The following is an 11,912-nucleotide window of genomic DNA, read 5'->3' on the forward strand; positions in this document are numbered from 1 at the left end:
TCCTCAACTCACTAGGATCTAGGAATCCCAGTTGACCCGAAGTAAGTTTGAAATTTTGGATCAAATTACCAGCTTACTTCAGAGAGATTGGTTGCCTGCACCAACCTACCTTCCCCACTATCACCATCAACCTCTGCTAAATGTGAAGGCATTGGGAATTCAGATTGTTTACCTTAAACTCTACCCCAAACCAAAACTGCATGTTTTGTGGAGTGTGTTTGTGGGGGGTGGTGAGGAAGGGAGGGTGCTAAAATTCTCTCCAATGCAGTTTCTTTTCACACAATGAACAGGACCGATAGACAATATGGAAATGGAAATAACCAGCAAATGAAAGGAAGAATGGAGTGGTTAATCTGAAAGACTCAAATCATGGGGGCTACTTTCCAGATTCCTAGCTTCAGCTGATTCAAACAGGTCTTTATTGCAACTTCCTTGTTTTGATCTTTTACTGCAGCAAACTGTGCTCATTACATATTAACATTCTGCAGTTGAGAAGAGGCATATGCTAATGAAGTGTTTTCACAAATGTTTCCTGTATGCTAGCCAGTGGTGTCTTGTCACCTGCATGTCGTCTTCTCGTCATTTTGGGCTGACAGAAGCAAAGGTTTTGTTGAAGTTTGTGAGACAAATCTTTTCTCCTTCTGTATTTGCCAAACATTACATTTAAACAACATCGCTCATGCCCAAACACATAATTATGTCACTTGGGCCTAATGACATTGAAGTGGAAATGACGCACAATCATTCTGGTTATTGTTCACGCAGGCAATTAAGACAGCAATATACGTCTTCAGCAGGTCATGCAATGTATTTGAAATCTCAATCATACCTCTTTCACATTATAAGTACTACTCGATGCATAATAAGAACTATCAACATGTAAAGTGTAATTTATATTGTCTCACTTCTCTGAAATTATTTTGGCATGTTTCCAGCTGTAAATAGAAAAATTACTGCCTTTTAAAAATATTTTGGCATTAAACCATGGTTGAAGCAAAATTTGAGCATAGAAACCAAAAGAGCTGCATACTGCCAGTGGAACGTTGCTGCTGATAAATCTATGCAGAGGCAATGAAACATGTGCTTTTTGATTCATTCCACAGAAATAAGATGTTAACCTGGGCCTCTACCCTCAATGGAAGCACTGTCTCCAATCACAGGATTGTAATTCAAACCTCAATCCAGAACTTGATCACACAATCTCGGCTGACACCCCAGGGCCGCATTGTTACACGTTACCCAAGACACTAAATAGTGTTCTCTGTCTAAACCAACAGATGCAGTTATAAAAAATTCCATTTAATCTTTTCAAAGGATAGGGAGTTCTGCTGGTGTCCGGGCCAATATTGATCCATGACCATCTATACTGATTAAATGGTCACTTAGCCTACTTGTTGTTAGTGTTGAAACTTGGTGTGCTCAAATTGATTGTTGTGTTTGCCTACAAGACAACAGCAATTACACGACATATCTGAGCGAGTGACTATGAATTGGACTGTGAACACTGGGGCCTAGGGAACATCACAATTGAATATGGAACTCTGGAAATAGCTTTCAAAGTCTTTGCAGCTTCTCACAAGGTGAAGATTTACCCTCAGGCGTTTTTTTTTACTTTTATATGGAGTAGGCTGTGCCTTGGAAATATCATGCTGACAATATACGAGCAAAAATAAAGGGTGCAACTGGACTTACAGGCAAAAGAATTTTGCCAGGATGTTAAGTCCCGTACAATTCCTCTAGCAGTTCTGGCTGTGATGACCTCTAAAGCACCATGCGTATAAAAGTTCTTCATTTACCCACTGCAGGTGTATATTAAACAAAAACTTTCTGTAAACAATAACTGTTCTTTTGATTAGAGACAAAATGAAGCGTGGCTCCATAAATCATCCGTCTGTGAATTCAAGCCTGTCTTTTTCTCTTAAGTAAATATCTGATATAAAAATAACTTCGGTACAGGGCGTTTTTGTGAGGAAATCTGCTCCTAAGCAGGCTTAAAAATTACTCTCTGTCTTGTTTTGAAGACGTTGCTAAGTCACACCTAAACACTGTTAGCACCTGAGAGTCATTTCACCTGCAGCTGTATAGTAGGAGACTGACTGCATGGCACATGCTCAGAATGCTGCTACTTGGGAATTGTAAGCAGCGCCAACGCAACCTCTGCTCCCGGAAGAATGTGAACTTTAACCCCAACGTTTTATTTTGAAAAGAGGTTGAGGCCTTTCAGAAGAAATGCAAACGTAAGCACTTGCTGACACAAATGAGTACAAAGCGAGTAGTAGTAATTCTCATTTGTTGGAAATCTTCATTTGATCCTTGGGGTGGAGTTTGTGAAAGAAAAGCAGCGCTATTCCAATTATATACTGAGTAGTAACTGGGCAGAAGGATAAGCTTTCCAGTAAATTACTACAAATAAAAGGAAAAATAATATTCTATTTTCATTGATCTTATTGCAAAAATTCTAATACCTTACATTGATATATCAGTGCTGTAATTGATTTATGCTAGTTTATTGACAGAATTTTAAATAAAAACATGCAAGTATTTTTGTTTATTCATGGAATGTAGACATTGCTCGAGAGGCCAATATTTATTACCCATTCCCAATTACTTTTGAACATGTAGTTGGAAGCAGCATTAAATACAGCTAAATGCCTTGCTAGGCTGTTTCAGAGAGCTGTTAAGGGTCAATCATGTTGATGTGGGTCTGGATTACTCACTCAAATCCAGCTAAAGAAGGCAGATGCCCTTCCCTGAAGGATATTTGTGAATCAAGTCCATTTTTGACAATCCTGTAGTCTCGTGGCAAGCATTATTCCAGATTCTGATTAACAGAACATAATCTCTTGAGGTGTCGTGACAGGATTGGAAATGACGTCTCCAAGTTGTTACTCGACCTCTGGATTATTGGTCCAATAGTGTAACGATTATGCTATTGTATCCTTTGTTATATTGCAATGGTCACGGTTAATTCAAAATACACAAATATAAGTTTTTAAACAGAAGTTTAAAGTATCCTTCAGTAAACATTGCACGACAGTCTGTTTGAATTGATATTAGAATTTGGAATTTGAATGCTAATGCAGGTGTGGTTACAGCATGTGTTAATATTATTACAAGGCTTGAGTATGTATGTTGCATATATTTCCTCAAATGTTTGCCCTCTACTGATTAATCTTGTTACTGTGTGTGAATTAAACATTTGCGTTCGTTTATTACAACATCATCAAAATGTAGTCCATTCTAATTATAATTTACGAAGCCTTTATTTTACTTAATGATAATCTATTAAATGATCTGTTTTAAAAATCAATCATTCCCGGCAAAGCTCAAAAAGGTTGCAGGCCTAAACATGACTCCTACATATCTTGTTTTACTTCATATGAATGTGCATAATTTTGCAATGGTTTGTGTTTGATACATTATTCAACATAAATATAATTTGGGTGCAAATAATTTTCTGAGGTCATACCAAATTGTGTTAAACACTTTACAATGTACTATATGCGAGTAGAAAAGAATGACACGGAAATATGAAAATATTGACTTGCCATCTAATTTTCCCTATTTTATCATGATTCTGTGGACTTTCCCTAAAGGGCACCGTTTAAATGGGAAATTTGCTGCTTGGTGACTTGGGAGTGGAAAACATTATTTCTGCCGCAGAAAATTGACACAAAAGAATGTTGTATCACTGCTCAACCCTCTAATTGTATTTTCCTCACTCATAATTTGTGGTCTCTTCAGTTTGTATTTATTTGTGTTTCTTACTCAATGCTGCCGAAACAGCATAACTTCAAGGTAAGTAATAGCATTTGTATCCATTCAAACATATGGCACGGAGACAAAAAAAAATCATGTTTAGGACCAAGTTATGAAAGGATAGTGAAGGATGTTATTACCTAAGCGAGCCCAACTGAAGTGAACAGGATTCAAGGGGTTAGAAATTCTTGCACAATAATGTAAAATGGGTTATATCACAACAGTTGGTCATTATACACCCTAACTGCTATTCAGCTCCAATGAAATCAACAGAATTGAGTATTTGGTAATGCATATAACAAGTGACTATAGTGATAGCAATCACTATTTGATACTGCCCAAAGTGGATTTGTGAGAGAAATGGCTAAGGGTGATAAACAGATAGACTTATAGCACCATTTCATGATCACCAGATATCCCAAAGCACTTTACAGCCAATGAAACACTTTTTGAAGTGTAGCCATTGTTGTAATAGAGGAGATGACAGCCTGACAGTGTAACACTTGGTGCAGTGCTGGAGTGTCAGCCTTGATTTTTGTGCTCAAGCTCTTAATTGGCACTTGAACTCAGAACCTCATGATTGAGAAGCAAATGCAATACCTACTGATCAACCACTGATGCACTTATTCTCGTTTTCAATGATCAAACAGGACTTTTCAAACTTATGAATCTGATACATAAAGATAAAAGATCCAAGGCAACAGTTAACACTAATGACCATTTCAACAACTAGGGAACTTAATTTTAAAAGCACTAAACAGCAACAAGTAAGAATTTTCCAACCAGAACTTCATCACACGTCATATAATAGCAGGGAGGTACTAGAGAGATGTTAATGAATTCAAGGTTGCTTGCTTTGAAGGAGGGAATATGTGAAAAAGTGGGGTTAAGATTATACAGAAAAAAGTATTCTTATTCACCCATGAAATATTTCTTTTCCCTTATATTTGAACATATTAATGCATTAGAAAATGCTGAATCTACCGGGGTAGAGAGCTGTAAGAGAATTCAAAACTATCATGAAAATATAGATATTTCCACCATCAAGAGCAGGTATGGGAGCAATTAATAGAGTAACAGAAATTACTGCATATACAATTGAGGCAAATGCACTATATTGTTAGGCATGATAGCTTTTTCATCCAAGTTCCGCACCCATTCTCTACATCCTTTACTTCCTATTTAAATATCCATCTAAGTTCATTCTTCAATATGTCCTTTAGGGGTAGAGGATAGCACTCTCGCAAGCTATTGTGTGTAAACCTTCTCTTTTCCTGTTGTTAATTCAAATTCTGAACTTACATTGACTCTTTCTGGCTTTCCCCTACCACAGCAAAATGAACAATGCCCTTTATTATCCTGAATGCTCAAGCAGACCGTCCTATTTTTTCATGTGATATGGGTGTCGCAGACAAGGCCATCATTTTGTTGTCCATTTTTAATTGCCCTTAAACTAGATTCTTGCTGGGACATTCAGAGGGCCCTTAACAGTCAATCACTTTGCAGTGGATCTGAAGCAACAAGTAGGTCAGTTGCCATTTCCAAACGAACATTAGTAAACTAAATAGGTTTTTACAACAATTAATAGTAATTTCATGGTAACCATTACCGAGATTAATTTTCAATTCCAGATTTATGAATTGAATTTAAATTTCACTAGCTTTTGTGGTGGAATTTAACCAATGTCCCCAAGGGATTGACCTGGACTTCTGAATTACTAATCCAGTACCATAAGCACTATGCCTCCTACATTTAATCTATCTGTATTTTAGGAAATAACCAAGTTTACCAGTCAGTTGAATCTCATTAATTGAAACAGCTTTAGCTGGGATCAAGACACTGTCCGAAAGTTGCCTAGGATTATTTAACAATGTTTATTAAGGTGTTAATGCCTGTTAATTAGAAAATAATATTAAGGAACAGATTGCTGATTTAATAAATGGCCCTTGTTTGTCGAATACTTAAATCCTGTGGTCCTATAATTTACTTGGTATATGCTCAAGCCATTTTTGGATGAATATGCATTGTACTCCCTGAAATTAACACCATGATGTAAAAGGGATTCTTTTAGAGAGAGAATGTGCTCAGACCACTTCTGTTCTGTTTCCCAACATATTGCACCAGACTTAACACTATTTATTTGCATTCCTTCAGAAGGTAAGAACTTACTTCAGGCTTACAAAACAAACATCAAGCAGGTTTGATTGACCATTCACTCACTTGTTGTGGATAATTAGCTCTCAGCAACCACATTGGACAATCCCTGTGCTAATTTGAGAAACTGTCGCTGTTGCTCCTGCCTCAGTGGTGCTCATTTTGATGTGGCAGAGTGTGGTTTGCAGAATTCTTTATCACACTGAGTGGTGTTATGAATCACAAAGTTCATCCAGACTGAATCAGAAGTGTCCATTGGCACTTTGAGACACAAGTCTTAAATCATTGCTGATCATGTCCAACTTTGAATCCACAACAAAGGGAGACTGCAGCTGAGAGAGTTCCCTGCAGCATGATAGCCCATTTATATCTGCAATTTGCAACTGACAATATCTGCAAAGTCAGCGGTAGACTGTGAATATAAACAAACTGGTTCTTTTGGTGCCAGAGGCCGTGAGAGACATCAAAGTAGATGGTTTTGATCTGTTCATTCAATTACAGTCGCAGCTCTATAACAGTGTAAATACAAAGCAGCTTGCATGAAGCAGGTAAAAATGACAGTTTGAGCAGCCACTGTTCTCCAGTCTGCATCCATATAGTCCAGTATATTTGGTTTCACAATCACTAGCTCAGTCAGAAAAAAAGTACTCTGTAGGTTGGAATAAGCCATGGTTCACTTAGTAGTATTCTCACCACGACTCAAAAAATTGTAGGATGAAGTCCTACTCCAGAGACTGAAGAATACAACACAGTCTGACAAATCAGTGGCACATTAACGGACTGCTGCACTGTCTGAGGTGCTGTTTTTTGAATGAGGCATGAAACCAAGGTCCTGTTTGCCCTCTGAGGTAGATTTAAAAGGTCCTGTGGCACTACATGAAGAGCAGAGCAGTTCTCCATGGAATCCTGGTCAATTCTTATCCCCTAAGAAACATTCCCTAAAACAGATTAGCCGGTCATTATCACATTATTATTTGTGGAAGCTTGCTGGGTGTCAACTGGATGCCATGTTTCCTACAAGACAACACCTTGTTATCTCAGATTCTCCAGCATCTGCAGTTCCTACTGTCTCTGAAGCAATTAAATTTACTATACTGTCTCCTCAGATTGTGAAAAAATGCTGAATAAATACAAGTCTTCCTTTTGTTTGAAAAGTTCTGAACATACACCATTGTTTTAAATGTAGTCAGGTGGCTGCAGAATAAATACTTTTCAATACAAACAGGTCTGATTCTCCAGAAATGGAGTGGAGTTATACCTAACAAAATGACTTCATTATCTAATAGAAAAGCTACATGGAGACAGTCATTCAGCTGCCTCACACTTGTTTACAGGTGCCTTCCCCTTTTCAGCTCATAATGGAATTTCTTGACTGCACTTTAATCATCAATATATCCATCAAGAACTATTCTAAATGAAAAAAAATTCTCACTATGTCTGGCCACATCTTTATTTTAGAAAAAGAAATTAAAAATATTTCTTCCAATCTCTCTTTTGAACTTATTTTCTCCCTGATTTTTGATACCTTATCCAAACGGTTGTAATGCCTGAAAAGACATGGAAGACAAATTTTATAGGGGTTCTACAATTTATGACAGGTTTTGATAAAATAGAAAACGTAAAGCTGTTCCCATTAGCTGATGGTACAGGAAGTATGGGACACAGATTTAAAGTTTGGTGAGTAATCCAGGAAGGGGATCTGAGAATTTTTTTAAAAGCAGTGAGCGGTGATGATCTGCCTATGAGAGCGGTAGGGGTGGGGCCTAATAGAAATTTGATGAGCAGCTGAGAGAAGTAAACCTGAACGACTAGGGAGATTGAGCTAGAAAACAGAACTGACTGGATTGCTACACTTGTTGGACTAGATGGCCTTATCCAAGGCTAACTCTATACATGACACCAAACAAAAAATTTCAACAATTTACTAAGCCATAGGTATATTTACCCAATTGCTACACCAGCATTTCAGTTACATAGAATGTTCTCCTTAAACAGAAGGTCCACAGTAGATTTGATAGAGATGGTTAAAATTATGAGAAATCTAGACAGTAGACAGACAGCAACTGTTCCCATTTGTGGAATGGTCAAGAACAAGAGCATATTGATCTAAAATGATCAGCAAAAGAACCAAGAAGGGAAAAGGGGTTTTACGCAGTGACGATCTGGAGTGCATTGGTTGTGAGCTTTAAAAGTGGCTTTCAAAAGTCAGTTGGACCAGCCCATAATGAGTAATATTTGCAGGACCAGGGGAAAAGACTGGGGAGTGAGACTTGTTATATGGCACTTGCAAAGAGCCACCAAGGACACACTGGGCCAATGACTTCCTCTGTGCTGTAACCATTCAATTCTACTAAGAATAGCAGTAGGAATTCTGGAAAATTTATTCAAAGGCACCTCCCTGTCAGAGATCCGCTAACTCACCATAAACTACAGTATAAACTTGGGATCTTCCAGATCTGTGTGGTTTGGCTACTTATTTGGTAAATTCACCCGATCTGCTACAGGAATGGGTATGTTCTTCTAGACAACAAGGTGCAGGGCTGGATGAACACAGCAGGCCTAGCAGCATCATAGGAGCAGAAAGGCTGACGTTTCGGGCCTAGACCCTTCATCAGAAAAGGGGGACGGGAAGGGGGCTCTGAAATAAATAGGGAGAGAGTGGGAGGCGGATAGAAGATGGATAGAGGAGAGGATAGGTGGAGAGGAAACAAACAGGTCGAAGAGGCGGGGATGGAGCCAGTAAAGGTGAGTGTAGGTGGGGAGTTAGGGAGGGGATAGGTCAGACCAGGGAGCACGGACAGGTCAATGGGGCGGGATGAGGTTAGTCGGTAGGAGATGGGGGTGCGGCTTGAGGTGGGAGGAGGGGATAGGTGGGAGGAAGAACAGGTTAGGGAGACGGGGACGAGCTGGACTGGTTTTGGGATGCGGTAGGGGGAGGGGAGATTTTGAAGCTTGTGAAATCCACATTGATACCATTGGGCTGCAGGGTTCCCAAGCGGAATAGGTATGTTCTTCTGATTATTTATCGACCTGAGCAAGTGATGTTTAGCATTTTAATCAAGAGAAAATTCACTTGCTTCTTAATTAGAAGGTCGGGGGCTCAATAGGCATGGATAGAGTGACTAGGAAGGGCCAACCTACATTAGCAGAGGGTCAGTGACTAGGATGCATAGATTTAAAGTGAATGGTAGTAAGATTAGTGAGGAGATGAAGAAAGTTTTATTCACCTAGAGTGTGTTAGTGGTCTGGATACCTTTTTCCAATTATGGGATGTCTGGATATGCACCTCAAATGCAATAAACTGCAGGACGACATACCAAATGTAGGAGCATGGAAGGCTCATTTTTCAGCAGGCGCAAACATAATGTGCCAAATGGCCTCTTTCTAGGCTGTAAAACTACTATGGTTGAAGTCCCAAGGCAGGACTCAAACACAAAATAAACTAAGGTTATAAACCACGGCAGTTCCTGGGCAGGGTGTTGACTCTTGGAGGCTGTGTCTTTCAGATGAAATGTTTAAACAAGGCCCCATCTGCCTTCTCAAGTAGATGCAAAACAATCATGTGGCACTACTTCAAAGAAGAACAGAGAATTCTCCCTAGTGAGCTGGGCAATATTTATCCCTCAATCAATATCACAAAAAAGAAAACAGTCTTACTAGTTATCACTTTGCTATCTGTGAGAGCTTGCTGTTTACAAATTGACTGCTGTGTGTCCTACATTATAACAATAACTGTAATTATTTCATATGTAAGTATACATAAGACTTTTTTGTTCATTCACAGGATGAGGGTATCACTGGCTAGGCAGCATTTACTGCTGGTCCGTAATTACCCAGAGGGCAGTTTGGAGTCAACCACATTGCTGTGGGTCTGGAGTCACATGTAATCCAGACCAGTTAAGGATGGCAGTTTCCTTCCCTAAACGACATCTGTGAACCAGCTGGGTTTTTCCTGACAATTGTCAACAGATTCACAGTCATCATCAGATTCTTAATTCCAAAGACTTATTGAATTGAAATTCCACCCTCTGCCATGGTGGGATTTGAACCCAGGTCCCCACAACATTATCAAGGTCTCTGGATTAACAGTCCAGCGATAATACCACTAGGCCTTCACCTCCCCACACTATTTAAATCAGCTATTAAACACCTCGGAATGTCCAGATGTTGCGAAAACAGCTACATAAATTTAGAGACAGAGTGCTACAGCAGAATTATATGCACTGTAAAACTTTCCTAATGGGTTGTGGGAGGGAAATGAGGCAAAGGAGTGGAATAGAGAGATAAGAGTTTTGAGGAAAATTTCCCTATGTTTGCATGAATACTGCATAATGCTTGTCACGTGGAAAATCACATAATCCAACATTTTATTACATGGTTTCACAATGTACACAAGTGCTTATTTAGACACTATCAATACATAGTCGGTGCATTCTGTTGATCTTTAGAACCTTGCAAAACTTTGACATGTCACACACATCAACAGTAAGGCAGGCAAAAAATATCAACTATAGTGCATAACTTAATGCACAATAAATTCAAAAATATCATTATAAAAATATTCAATTCAATCTCAATAAAGATGTGCAAGAAATATGAATACCTTCAAACTCTGTTTCAATGTGTCATGGGAACATGTATCATCAACACTGGAAACCAACCAAAACCAATACGGGCTTGAAGCTGAACTTAAAAACTAAAATCAGCAGGTGCTATTTTCTCCAGCTATTTGTACGTTTTAGTTGGCAAATAATGCACTTCAGAATGCTCCTGACTGAATCACTCTAACCCAGTGTGCATTGTCCATCACCACAACTGTCTTTAACTTGACTTCTTGCTTTCTTCAGATCAGCCTAACTAACCCCTTCTACTATTAAACTTTGCCCTTCATTTTGAAGGAACTGTTACAACTGAGAAATGTTCCCCTTCTGAAGCGAAGTTATTTCATTCTCAGTTAAAGCAAGGGTTTGATCTACCCAAGCAATTTAAAAAGAGGGAGGGTTGGGGTGGGGGGAAAGAGGGGGTGGTTTGCGGAAAAGTAACAAGAGAAGTCACAGATTATCAATAGAGTACAAAACAACCCCAACACTCCAGTATCACAATAAACAGTGATTATATTAACTCAGGAATGTTGCAGGAAAGTTAACACAGTGTGGCCAATGCATGATTACATTTTTACTTTTGTGCAATCCACCAACTTGATAACGCTTCCTTTCAGTTTATCTGGGTGAGAGGAAATAGGAAAGAAACTTGAAGCGAAACTGTTCATTCCAGCCTGGATAATCAATAAGTGTCCCAGTTTTTGGTGGGGAGGGGTACATGTTGGCAGAGATGGTTAACCTGCTCAGTGTCAATCCCAGGCTGTAAGGGTTTTACCCTCTCAATGTGTGTTGTGGAGTTTTAATCTGCTCAGTCTGTGTTATAATCAGTCCTGGATTTTAAACGGTTCAGTGTTTTGTGCTCATTCGTAGTTTTTGACCTGCTCTGTGGGTGTTGTGTGATCAGTCTCAGATTGGGCGTGTGGAGGGGGTCACTTTAACCCACTTAGTGGGCATAGTGTAGTCAATCCTGAGGGATAACCAGGTTTGGTGTTGGGAGGTGGCTGTAGGCTGGGTTTAAACCTCTTACCGGTGACTGTATGGTAAGTTCCAGGGTTTAACCCTCTCAGTGGGAAGCAGGGTTGTGTGGTCAGTCCTGGAATAAAGTTTAACCCTCTGTGGGGTTGATGTTATCAGACCATGGTGTAACCCTCTGGAGTTTGGGGGTGATGGTGGTCAGTTCCAGGTTGGGGTTTGATTTGCTTTGTAAGTGTGGTGTGGTCAGTTCCAGATTTAAGCCTCTCAGTAGGGGATGGTTTGGTCAGTCCCATGTTAACGCATGTAGGATAGTGTGCTCAGTCCAGGTTTAACCCTCTCAGTATTGAGATGGTGGGGTCAGTCCCAGGTTTAACCGTCTCAGTACTGTGTTGGTGGGGTCAGTCCCAGGTTTAACCCTCTCAG

General features: G+C 39.4%; 1 protein-coding gene across 1 annotated transcript in view; it reads right to left on the minus strand.

The window, feature by feature from the left end:
- Window positions 1-10,263: 10,263 nt before the first annotated feature.
- lratd2a (LRAT domain containing 2a) overlaps window positions 10,264-11,912 on the minus strand; it is a 2,647-nt gene continuing 998 nt past the window's right edge. Inside the window, exon 2 of the mRNA XM_020514993.2 lies at window positions 10,264-11,864. The gene's annotated coding sequence lies outside the window, so the exon portion shown is untranslated. The remainder of the gene's footprint in view (window positions 11,865-11,912) is intronic.

This window comes from Rhincodon typus, chromosome 4, assembly GCF_021869965.1.
Source record: "Rhincodon typus isolate 14 chromosome 4, sRhiTyp1.1, whole genome shotgun sequence".
Classification (NCBI taxonomy): Eukaryota; Metazoa; Chordata; class Chondrichthyes; order Orectolobiformes; family Rhincodontidae; genus Rhincodon; species Rhincodon typus.